Below are 8,522 nucleotides of genomic sequence, written 5' to 3' on the forward strand. Positions count from 1 at the left end.
CTCCCCCTCCCTGATACATTGTAGTGTCTACAGCTCGGCCATCAGCTCAATGACTCTGAACCGAACTCGTCAAGCTGCAGACACTTACTACAGATGCGGTAACCCTGGATTGCCGTGGCATCCAGGAGCTCCCAGATACTGCAGCTGCAACATATCACCAGTCCTGCAATCTTTATTGTGTTAATTTAATTAAATTTGTTTTCTCTTAATTAATTTATAGTTCCCTTCCTTACCGAACTCCCTCACTTACCAAGCTCGCTGCTTCACATTCCGTGCCCTCCAGCAGCATCTCTATTTTGTTTGATTGTTTATCCCCATTTAAAATAAATAGTTTAATGTCCCAAATAAGACAGTAGAGAGTAGCTTCAGCTGAATGTGCTACGTTTTCATAAACTCATGTCTCGGAATGGAATCTCAAGGTCAACAGATTTTCAGTGTGTTTGGGAAAGCACACTAACCTTCCCACATGTTGTTACACTGCAGAGGTTTATACTCAAACTTCCTGATCTCGGCCTCGCTGCCTTTGAGAAGGTGTCAAGTAGAGGCTAGGGAAGGCGGGCAAATCAAAGAGCAAGCACCTTCACCCTTCCCCAATCTACTGCCCACCAAGAGCACTCATTTACATTTCCTAGTAGCTGTAGGTATAAACCTACTAATCACTGCCTGCCATTCGGAAAAAGACCCATTTATCCCTACTCTTTGTTTCCTGTCTGCCAACCAATTTTCTATCCATCGCAATACACTACCCCCAATACTATGCGCGTTAATTTTACATGCTAAACTTTTATGTGGGACTTTGTCGAAAGCCTTCTGAAAGTCCAAATAAACCACATTCACTGGCTCCCCCTCAACAACTCTACTAGTTACATCCTCAAAGAATTTTAGTAGATTTGTTAAGCATGATTCCCTTTCGTAAATCCATGCTGACTCTGTCTGATTCTACCACTGTTCTCCAAGTGGTCTGCTATAAAATCTTTGATAATGGACTCTAGAATTTTCCCCACTACTGACGTCAGGCTGACTGGTCTATAATTCCCTGTTTTCTCTCTACCTCCCTTTTTAAATAGTGGGGTTACATAAGCTACCCTCCAATCTATAGCAACTGTTCCAGAGTCTATAGAATCTTGGAAGATGACCATTCACTATTTCTAGGCCCACTTCCTTAAGTACTCTGGGATGCAGACCATCAGGCCCAGGGGATGTATCGGCCTTCAATTCCATCAATTTCCCCAACACCATTTCTCCACTAATACTGATTTCTTTCAGTTCCTCTCTCTCACTAAACCCTACGTTCCCCAAGATTTCTGGTATGATATTTGTGTCCTCCTTTGTGAAGACAGAACCAAAGTATGCATTTAGTTGGTCAGCCATTTCTTTGTTCCCCATAATAAATTCCCCTGTTTCTGACTGTAGGGGACCTACATTTGTCTTCGCTAATCTTTTTGTTTTCACATACCTATAGAAACATTTACCGTCAGTTTTTATGTTCCCCGCAAGCTTGCTCTTGTGCTTTATTTTCCCCTTCTTAATCAATCCCTTGGTCCTCCTTTGCTGAATTCTAAACTACTCCCAATCCTCAGGTCTGTTGTTTTTTCTGGCGAATTTATATGCCTCTTCCTTGGATCTAATGCTATCTCTAATTTCCCTTGTAAGCCATGGTTCGTCTACCTTTCCCATTTTACTTTTGCGCCAGACAGGAATAAACAATTGTTGCAGTTTATCCATGCGCTCTTTGAATGTTTGCCATTGTCTATCCACCGTCGTCCCTTTAAGTAATGTTTCCCAATCCATCATAGCCAACTCGCGCCTCCTACCTTGGTAGTTTCCTTTACTAAGATTCACGACCCTAGTCTCAGAATCAACTACGTCACTCTCCATCTTGATGAAGAATTCTATCACTGGGCATTCCATTCAAGGGGAGCGTGCTGGGGGGAGGGGGAAATTTGGAGCTAAAAGTGACATGCTTTGGCTCGGCCTACTTGACCCATACCTTCCCACCGGTCAATCAGTTTTTAATTGATGGTGGCAAAGCGGAAGGAGAGTTTAATAGGGCAGATGATCTCATGGAATGACAGCAGTTGCCTAATATGTGCAGAAACCATGTTTAATTCTCCAGATCAAAGATATTTGCCTGTTATGGAATACAAATTCTCTCCATGTATCTTCGAGTCCTGCTTACCAAATCCAGTGAGCTGTAGATACAAGCTGGTTGGAAAAGGAGACTTCAGCTGGAGTATTGTGGGCAATTCTGGGCATCACACTTTAGGAAGGACATCAAGGGCTTAGAGAGGCTGCAGAGGCGATGTACTAACATGATACCAGGGACGAGAGGTTTCAGTTATATGGAGAGACTTGAGAAACTGGGATCATTCTCTTTAGAGCAGAAAAGGAGACTTAATAGAGGTGTTCAAAATAACGGGAGGATTTGATAGGTTACATAGGAGGAAATTGTTTCCGCTGGCAGGATGGTCAGTAACCAGAAGACTCAAATTTAAGGTAATTGGTAAAAAAAAACAGGGAGGAAATGAGCAGACGTTTTGTCACGCAGTGAGTTGTTAGGATCTGGAATGCACTGCATGGAAGGGCGGTGGAAGCAGATGCAGTAGCAACTTCCAGAAGGATATTGGATAAATTATTCAAAATGAAAGATTTGCAGGGCTACGGAGAAAGAACAGGGGAGTGGGACTCATTGGATAGCTCTTTCAAAGAGCCAGCACAGCCACGATGGGCTGAATCTGTGCTGTAGGATGCTATGAAATGGGAAATACTAGAAAAGATTGGATGCCCACCAAAGCTACTAAGTATCATCACCTCATTCCATGACAATATGAAAGGCACAATTCAGCATAGCGGCGCCTCATCAGACCCCTTTCCTATCCTGAGTGGCGTGAAACAGGGCTGTGTTCTCGCACCTACACTGTTTGGGATTTTCTTCTTCCTGCTGCTCTCACACGCGTTCAAGTCTTCAGAAGAAGGAATTTTCCTCCACACAAGATCAGGTGGCAGGTTGTTCAACCTTGACCGTCTTAGAGCGAAGACCAAAGTTCGGAAAGTCCTCATCAGGGAACTCCTCTTTGCTGACGATGCTGCATTAACATCTCACACTGAAGAGTGTCTGCAGAGTGGAAGAGTCTGTCACTCTAGTATGGGCTTTTATAGCCACTCCAGGCGCTGCTCCACAAACCACTGACCACCTCCAGGCACTTACCCATTGTCTCCCGAGACAAGGAGGCCAAAGAGAAGAAAAGAGAAGAGAAGAGGAGATTCTGTAATCAGCCTAATGTGCTTATGTAATTACATTAATAATTATGTTAATTTGTTTTGCGATCCATTACACGATTGTGGGCAGTCTGCTTACAGCTGAGGCTTTTTGTGGATACAGACAGAAGGCAAATTATATTCCCAGAAGAAAGAAACGATATTGGAAAGTTAGTCACCCATTCCTCACCTTGGCCAAGCCCCCAACCGTGTTCACAGAATGTCTAAAGGACGGCGAGCAGCAGGTAGGTTCTGGGAAAGGATTATGCTGCTCTTTTTATGTCATTGTGGTTTCTTTTTCGCAGCAATGCCAAAATGACAGTATAACTCCAGAGCCAGCTCCCACTCCTACCTCAAAGCACAGAAGCATCAGTTCCTTTATGCTGGCTCACACTGCTTGGCTTTGGCTGCATAGTATAATACCAGTGCTCCGATGTGAGTGGGATGGGCAACTGGATATCCCAGATACATCAAAATTTAAGTAGCACTCATATAACCTGGTCAGACCACAGCTGGTCTAGTTGGGGAGTCTAGGACTAGGGTGCATAGGCTAAAAATTAGAGACAGGCTTTTCTACACAGAAAAGGTTGTAGAAGTTTGGAACTCTTTTTCCGCATTTGGCAATTGATGGTAGTTCATTTTAAAACGGAGAGTGATAGATTTTTGTTAACTAAAGGTATTAATGGACATGGGGCAAAGGCAGGTATATGGAGTTAGGTCACGGATGACCCATGATCTCTTTGAATGGCGGGACAGGCTCGAGGGGCTGAATGGCCTACTCCTGTTCCTATGTTCCAATGCCATGATCTCATTGAATGGTGGAACAGGCTGGAGGGGCTAAATGGCCTCCTTCTGTTCCTATATTCCAATATATTCTCTTTGTGGAAGATCTAACCTATGCTCTTACTACATTTAAAATTTACCAAAGCTATCTGGGCTCTAAAAGTCCAACTCACAGGTAGGTAGCATGTACAGGGTACTGTCTGCTAGAAGTAATGCTGCTACAGAGGTTGGGAGCTGCAATATGAACAGATCCTGAGAAGTGTGGAAGAGAAACAGATTTTAAATTCTCCAAAATATGCAGAATTAACTCGGGACATTTGTCATCAAAACATTCCATTTCTGGCTGTTTTCCTGAGCGCTCCTAATAAGACTAGTATTTTAGGTGATATATTCACTATTCTTACAGGGGCTGTATTCTATGGATTTGCCACATAATCCTACATGTCATAAGAGTAAATGTCTCCATATTTATGTGTCTTTTGGTTATTTCCTCCTGCAAAATGATACAGCTGTTTTTAAGAAGTTATATATGAAAATCTCCCCCTGCATCACCAACCTCCCACAAATGTTTTACAGCTATAAACTGCTTCATAAGGGCAATCAAGGACAAAGATGTCCATACTCTGACCCTGTACCCTGTGTTACTTTGGTACTTGATGCCTTTTTTAAACAACAGTAACTTTCATTTATATAGCGCCTTTAATTTAGTAAAACGTCCCAAGGCGCTTCACAGGATCATTATCAAACAGAATTTGATGCCAATATACATAAAGAGACAGGTACTGTAATACATGTAATGAGAAGCTTTTTATGTTGTCTGGTGCAACATAAATGAGATGCATGGAGTTCAGGTTGTTGAAGATCTCAAACAGCTTTATTAACATGTAAGTTATATGCAGCACAGAGCTAACTATTTACAAGAAGCCACCTCTTGGTGTTACAGTTACAGACTGAGAATGGAATGCAGTCACATGACTGCATCCTGGTACTCAGCTCATTAGCATACTAAGATCTTAAAGGGACATCACCCTTAAAGGCAATCACACAACAGTGACCAAAGGTTTGGTAAGATTTTAAGGAGTGTCTTAAAGGAGGAGAGAGACCTAGGCCGCCATTTAACCCTGGGTGAACAGGAACCCGCCACCAACTGAAAAGTCGGTAGCGAACCTGCTTCCGCCTCGCCTGGGGATCCGACCCGTATTTTGGGGGTCGCCGGGCTTTATTTGGTGTGAAGCGGGATTTCCACCCACTTGAGGTAGGAAGTCCCGCCTAATAGAGCTGCCGGCCAATCAGCAACGCCACCAGGAGCGGTGGCCACTGCTTGGACTACAGCCCAGCTTGACGAAGATGATGTCCGGGACCCCAGAACAAAGGTACGTTTTTGGTGCCTCGCCGGGGGTGAATCGGATGAGCCCCAGCGAGGCAAGCATGGTCAATTGAGGGGACAGGGTGGTTGGGGCAGCGAGGGTGGCCCTCCATCGGGCACAGGGTGCTCGATCATGAGGCCACTCGCCCCCCCCCCCCCACCCACACCCCCACCAACCGGGCTGTCGGAGAGTTGCCTGCTTTTGTCAGGCAGCTTCTCTCGGGCCTCGGCCACCCGAATATCCACGGCTAAAATCCCCGTGGAGGTGGGAAAAGGTCCTTAAGTGGCCGTTAAGTGGCTACTTAAGGGCCTTGATTGGCCTGGGGCGGGCGGGCCATTTTTCGTCACCGCCGTCCTGTGTAAAATGGCGGTGGAGGCGGGAGCAGATCGGGAGGGGCTCCCGGAGCCTCCCATTCCATTTTACCTCATTCCCCCAGTTACCATCCCGTTCTTTGGGGGGGGGCGTAAAATTCAGCCCCTAGAGAGCAGAGTGGTTAAGGGAAGGAATTCCAGTTCGAACCTTGGCAGCTGAAAGCTGTAAAATCACCTGCAATAGTGATTAAAATTGATAATGTGTAAGAGGCCAGAATTGGAGGAGTGTATGATCTCAGAGGATTATATGGCTGAAGGAGGTCCTAGAGATAGGGAGGGGCAAGTGATGGGGGATTTGAAAACAAGGATGAGAGTTTTAAAACAGAGGTATTGCCAGACCGGGATCCAATGCAGATAAGTGAGCACAGGAAAGGTGAACAAGATTCTGTGCCAGTTAGGATATGGGCAGCAGTTTTTTGGATGAGCTTAAGGTTCTGGAGGGTGAAAGATGGGAGAAGAGCATTGGAGCAGTCAGGTCCAGAGGTAAGTATGAGCATTAGATGGGCATTAGATGGATTTTTATGGACTCAACAATTCATGATTCTCCACATGCTGAGTTCTGTTTCAAGCAAAGCCAAGCACCAAGATTTGACATGCCATTCCCCAAAGGGAGAGAGGTGCATCCAAATTCACTGTACCATCTGTAAGATGCACTGCAGCAACTCACTAAGACTTCTTCGACAGCACCTTCCAAATCTGCAACCTCTACCACCTAGGAGGATGAGGGCAGAAGATGCATGGGAACACCATCACCTGCAAGTTCCCGTCCAATCCGCTCACCATCCTGACTTGGAACTATAATGCCATTCCTTCACTGTCGCTGAGTCAAAATCCTTGAACTCCCTTCCTAACAGCACTGTGGGTGTACCTACCCCACATGGACTGCAGCAGTTCAAGACAGCAGCTCACCACCACCACCTTCTCAATGGCAATTAGGGATGGAAATAAATGCTGACCTAGCCAGTGATGCCCACGTCCCTCAAATGAAATTTAAAAAATAATTTCAAGTGCATATGTATGTAAGCACATGCAAACATATGAATTAGGAGCAGCCATAGGCCATTCGGCCCCTAGAGCCTGCTCCGCCATTTGATAAGATTATGGCTGAACTGAATACAACCTCAACTTAGAAATATTCAATGATCCTGCCTCCACTGCTCTGAGGAAGAGAATTCCATAGACTAACTAATTTTTTCTGAGAAAAAATTTCTCCTCATCTCCGTCTTAAATGATTGACTCCTAATTTTGAAACTGTGACCCTAGTTCTAGTGTCTCCCGTAAGAGGTAGTTGAATCTGAAGCCAGGGTGTTAAAATTGAACAAAGGAAATTATGAAGGTATGAGGGGCAAATTGGCTGAGATGGATTGGGAAAATACATTAAAAGGTATGACAGTACATAAGCAATGGATAGTCTTTAAAGAAATATTACACAGTTTACAGCAACTATATATTCCTTCAAGGCATAAAAACCTCAAAACAAAAGGCAGTCAACCGTGGATAACAAAGGAAGTTAAGGATTGTTTTAAGATTAAAAGAAAAGGCCTATAAAGTTCCCAGAAATAGTAGTAAACCTGAGGAGTGGGAGGATTTTAGAATCCAGCAAAGGAGAACCAAGAAACTGATAAAGAAAGGGAGACTAGAATATGAATGTAAACTAGCAAAAAATATAAAAACGGGCTGTAAAAGCCTCTATAGGTACATAAAAAGGAAACGTTTAGCTAAGACAAATGTGGGTCCATTACAGGCAGAGTCAGGAGAATTTATAAGGGGAATAGAGAAATGTCAGTGAAGCTAAATGATTACTTTGTGTCTGTCTTCACTGAGGAAGATACAATAAATCTCCCAGAATTAGGGATCCAAGCGATCAGGGAGAATGAGAAATTGAAGGAAATTTGTATTAGTAAGAAGGTTATATTGGAGAAATTAATGGGGCTGAAGGTTGATAGGTCCCCAGGACCTGATATTCTACATTCCAGAGTGTTGAAAGAGGTAGCTATGGAGATAGTGGATGCACTGGTGATCATCTTCCAAAATTCTATAGATTCTGGAGCAGTTGCTGCAGATTGGAAGGTTACAAATATCACCCCACTATTTAAGAAGGGAGGGAGAGAGAAAACAGGGAGTTACAGACCCATTAGCCTTACACCAGATGTTGGGAAATCTATTTTAAAGGATGTGATAAATGGACACTTGGATAATAATGATCTGATTGGGCATAGTCAACATGGATTTATGAATGGGAAATAATGTTTGATGAACCTGTTGGAGTTTTTTGAGGATGTTACTATCAGAATTGATAAAGGGGAGTTGGTGGACGTGGTATACTTGGATTTTCAGAAAGCTGTTGATAAAGTCCCCCACAGGAGGTTGGTTCGCAAAATTAAAGCACATGGGATAGGAGGTAATATGCTGGCACGGATTAAGGATTGGTTAACAGGCAGAAAACAAACGGTAGGAATAAACAGGTCATTCTCGCTTTGGCAGGCGGTGACTAGTGGGGTACCGCAGGGATCAGTGCTAGGGCCACAGCTGTTCACAATATATATCAATGTTTTGGATGTGGGGACCAAATGTAGTATTTCCAAGTTCGTGGATGTGTTGTGAGGAAGATGCAAAGTGGCTTCAAGGGGATTTGGACAGACTTAGTGAGTGGACAAGAACGTGGCAGATGGAATATAATGTGGAAAAATGTGAGGTTATCCACTTTGGTAGGAGGAATAGATATACAGAGTATTTCTTTAAT

The sequence above is a fragment of the Heterodontus francisci genome, chromosome 1 (assembly GCF_036365525.1).
Source record: "Heterodontus francisci isolate sHetFra1 chromosome 1, sHetFra1.hap1, whole genome shotgun sequence".
Taxonomy (NCBI): domain Eukaryota; kingdom Metazoa; phylum Chordata; class Chondrichthyes; order Heterodontiformes; family Heterodontidae; genus Heterodontus; species Heterodontus francisci.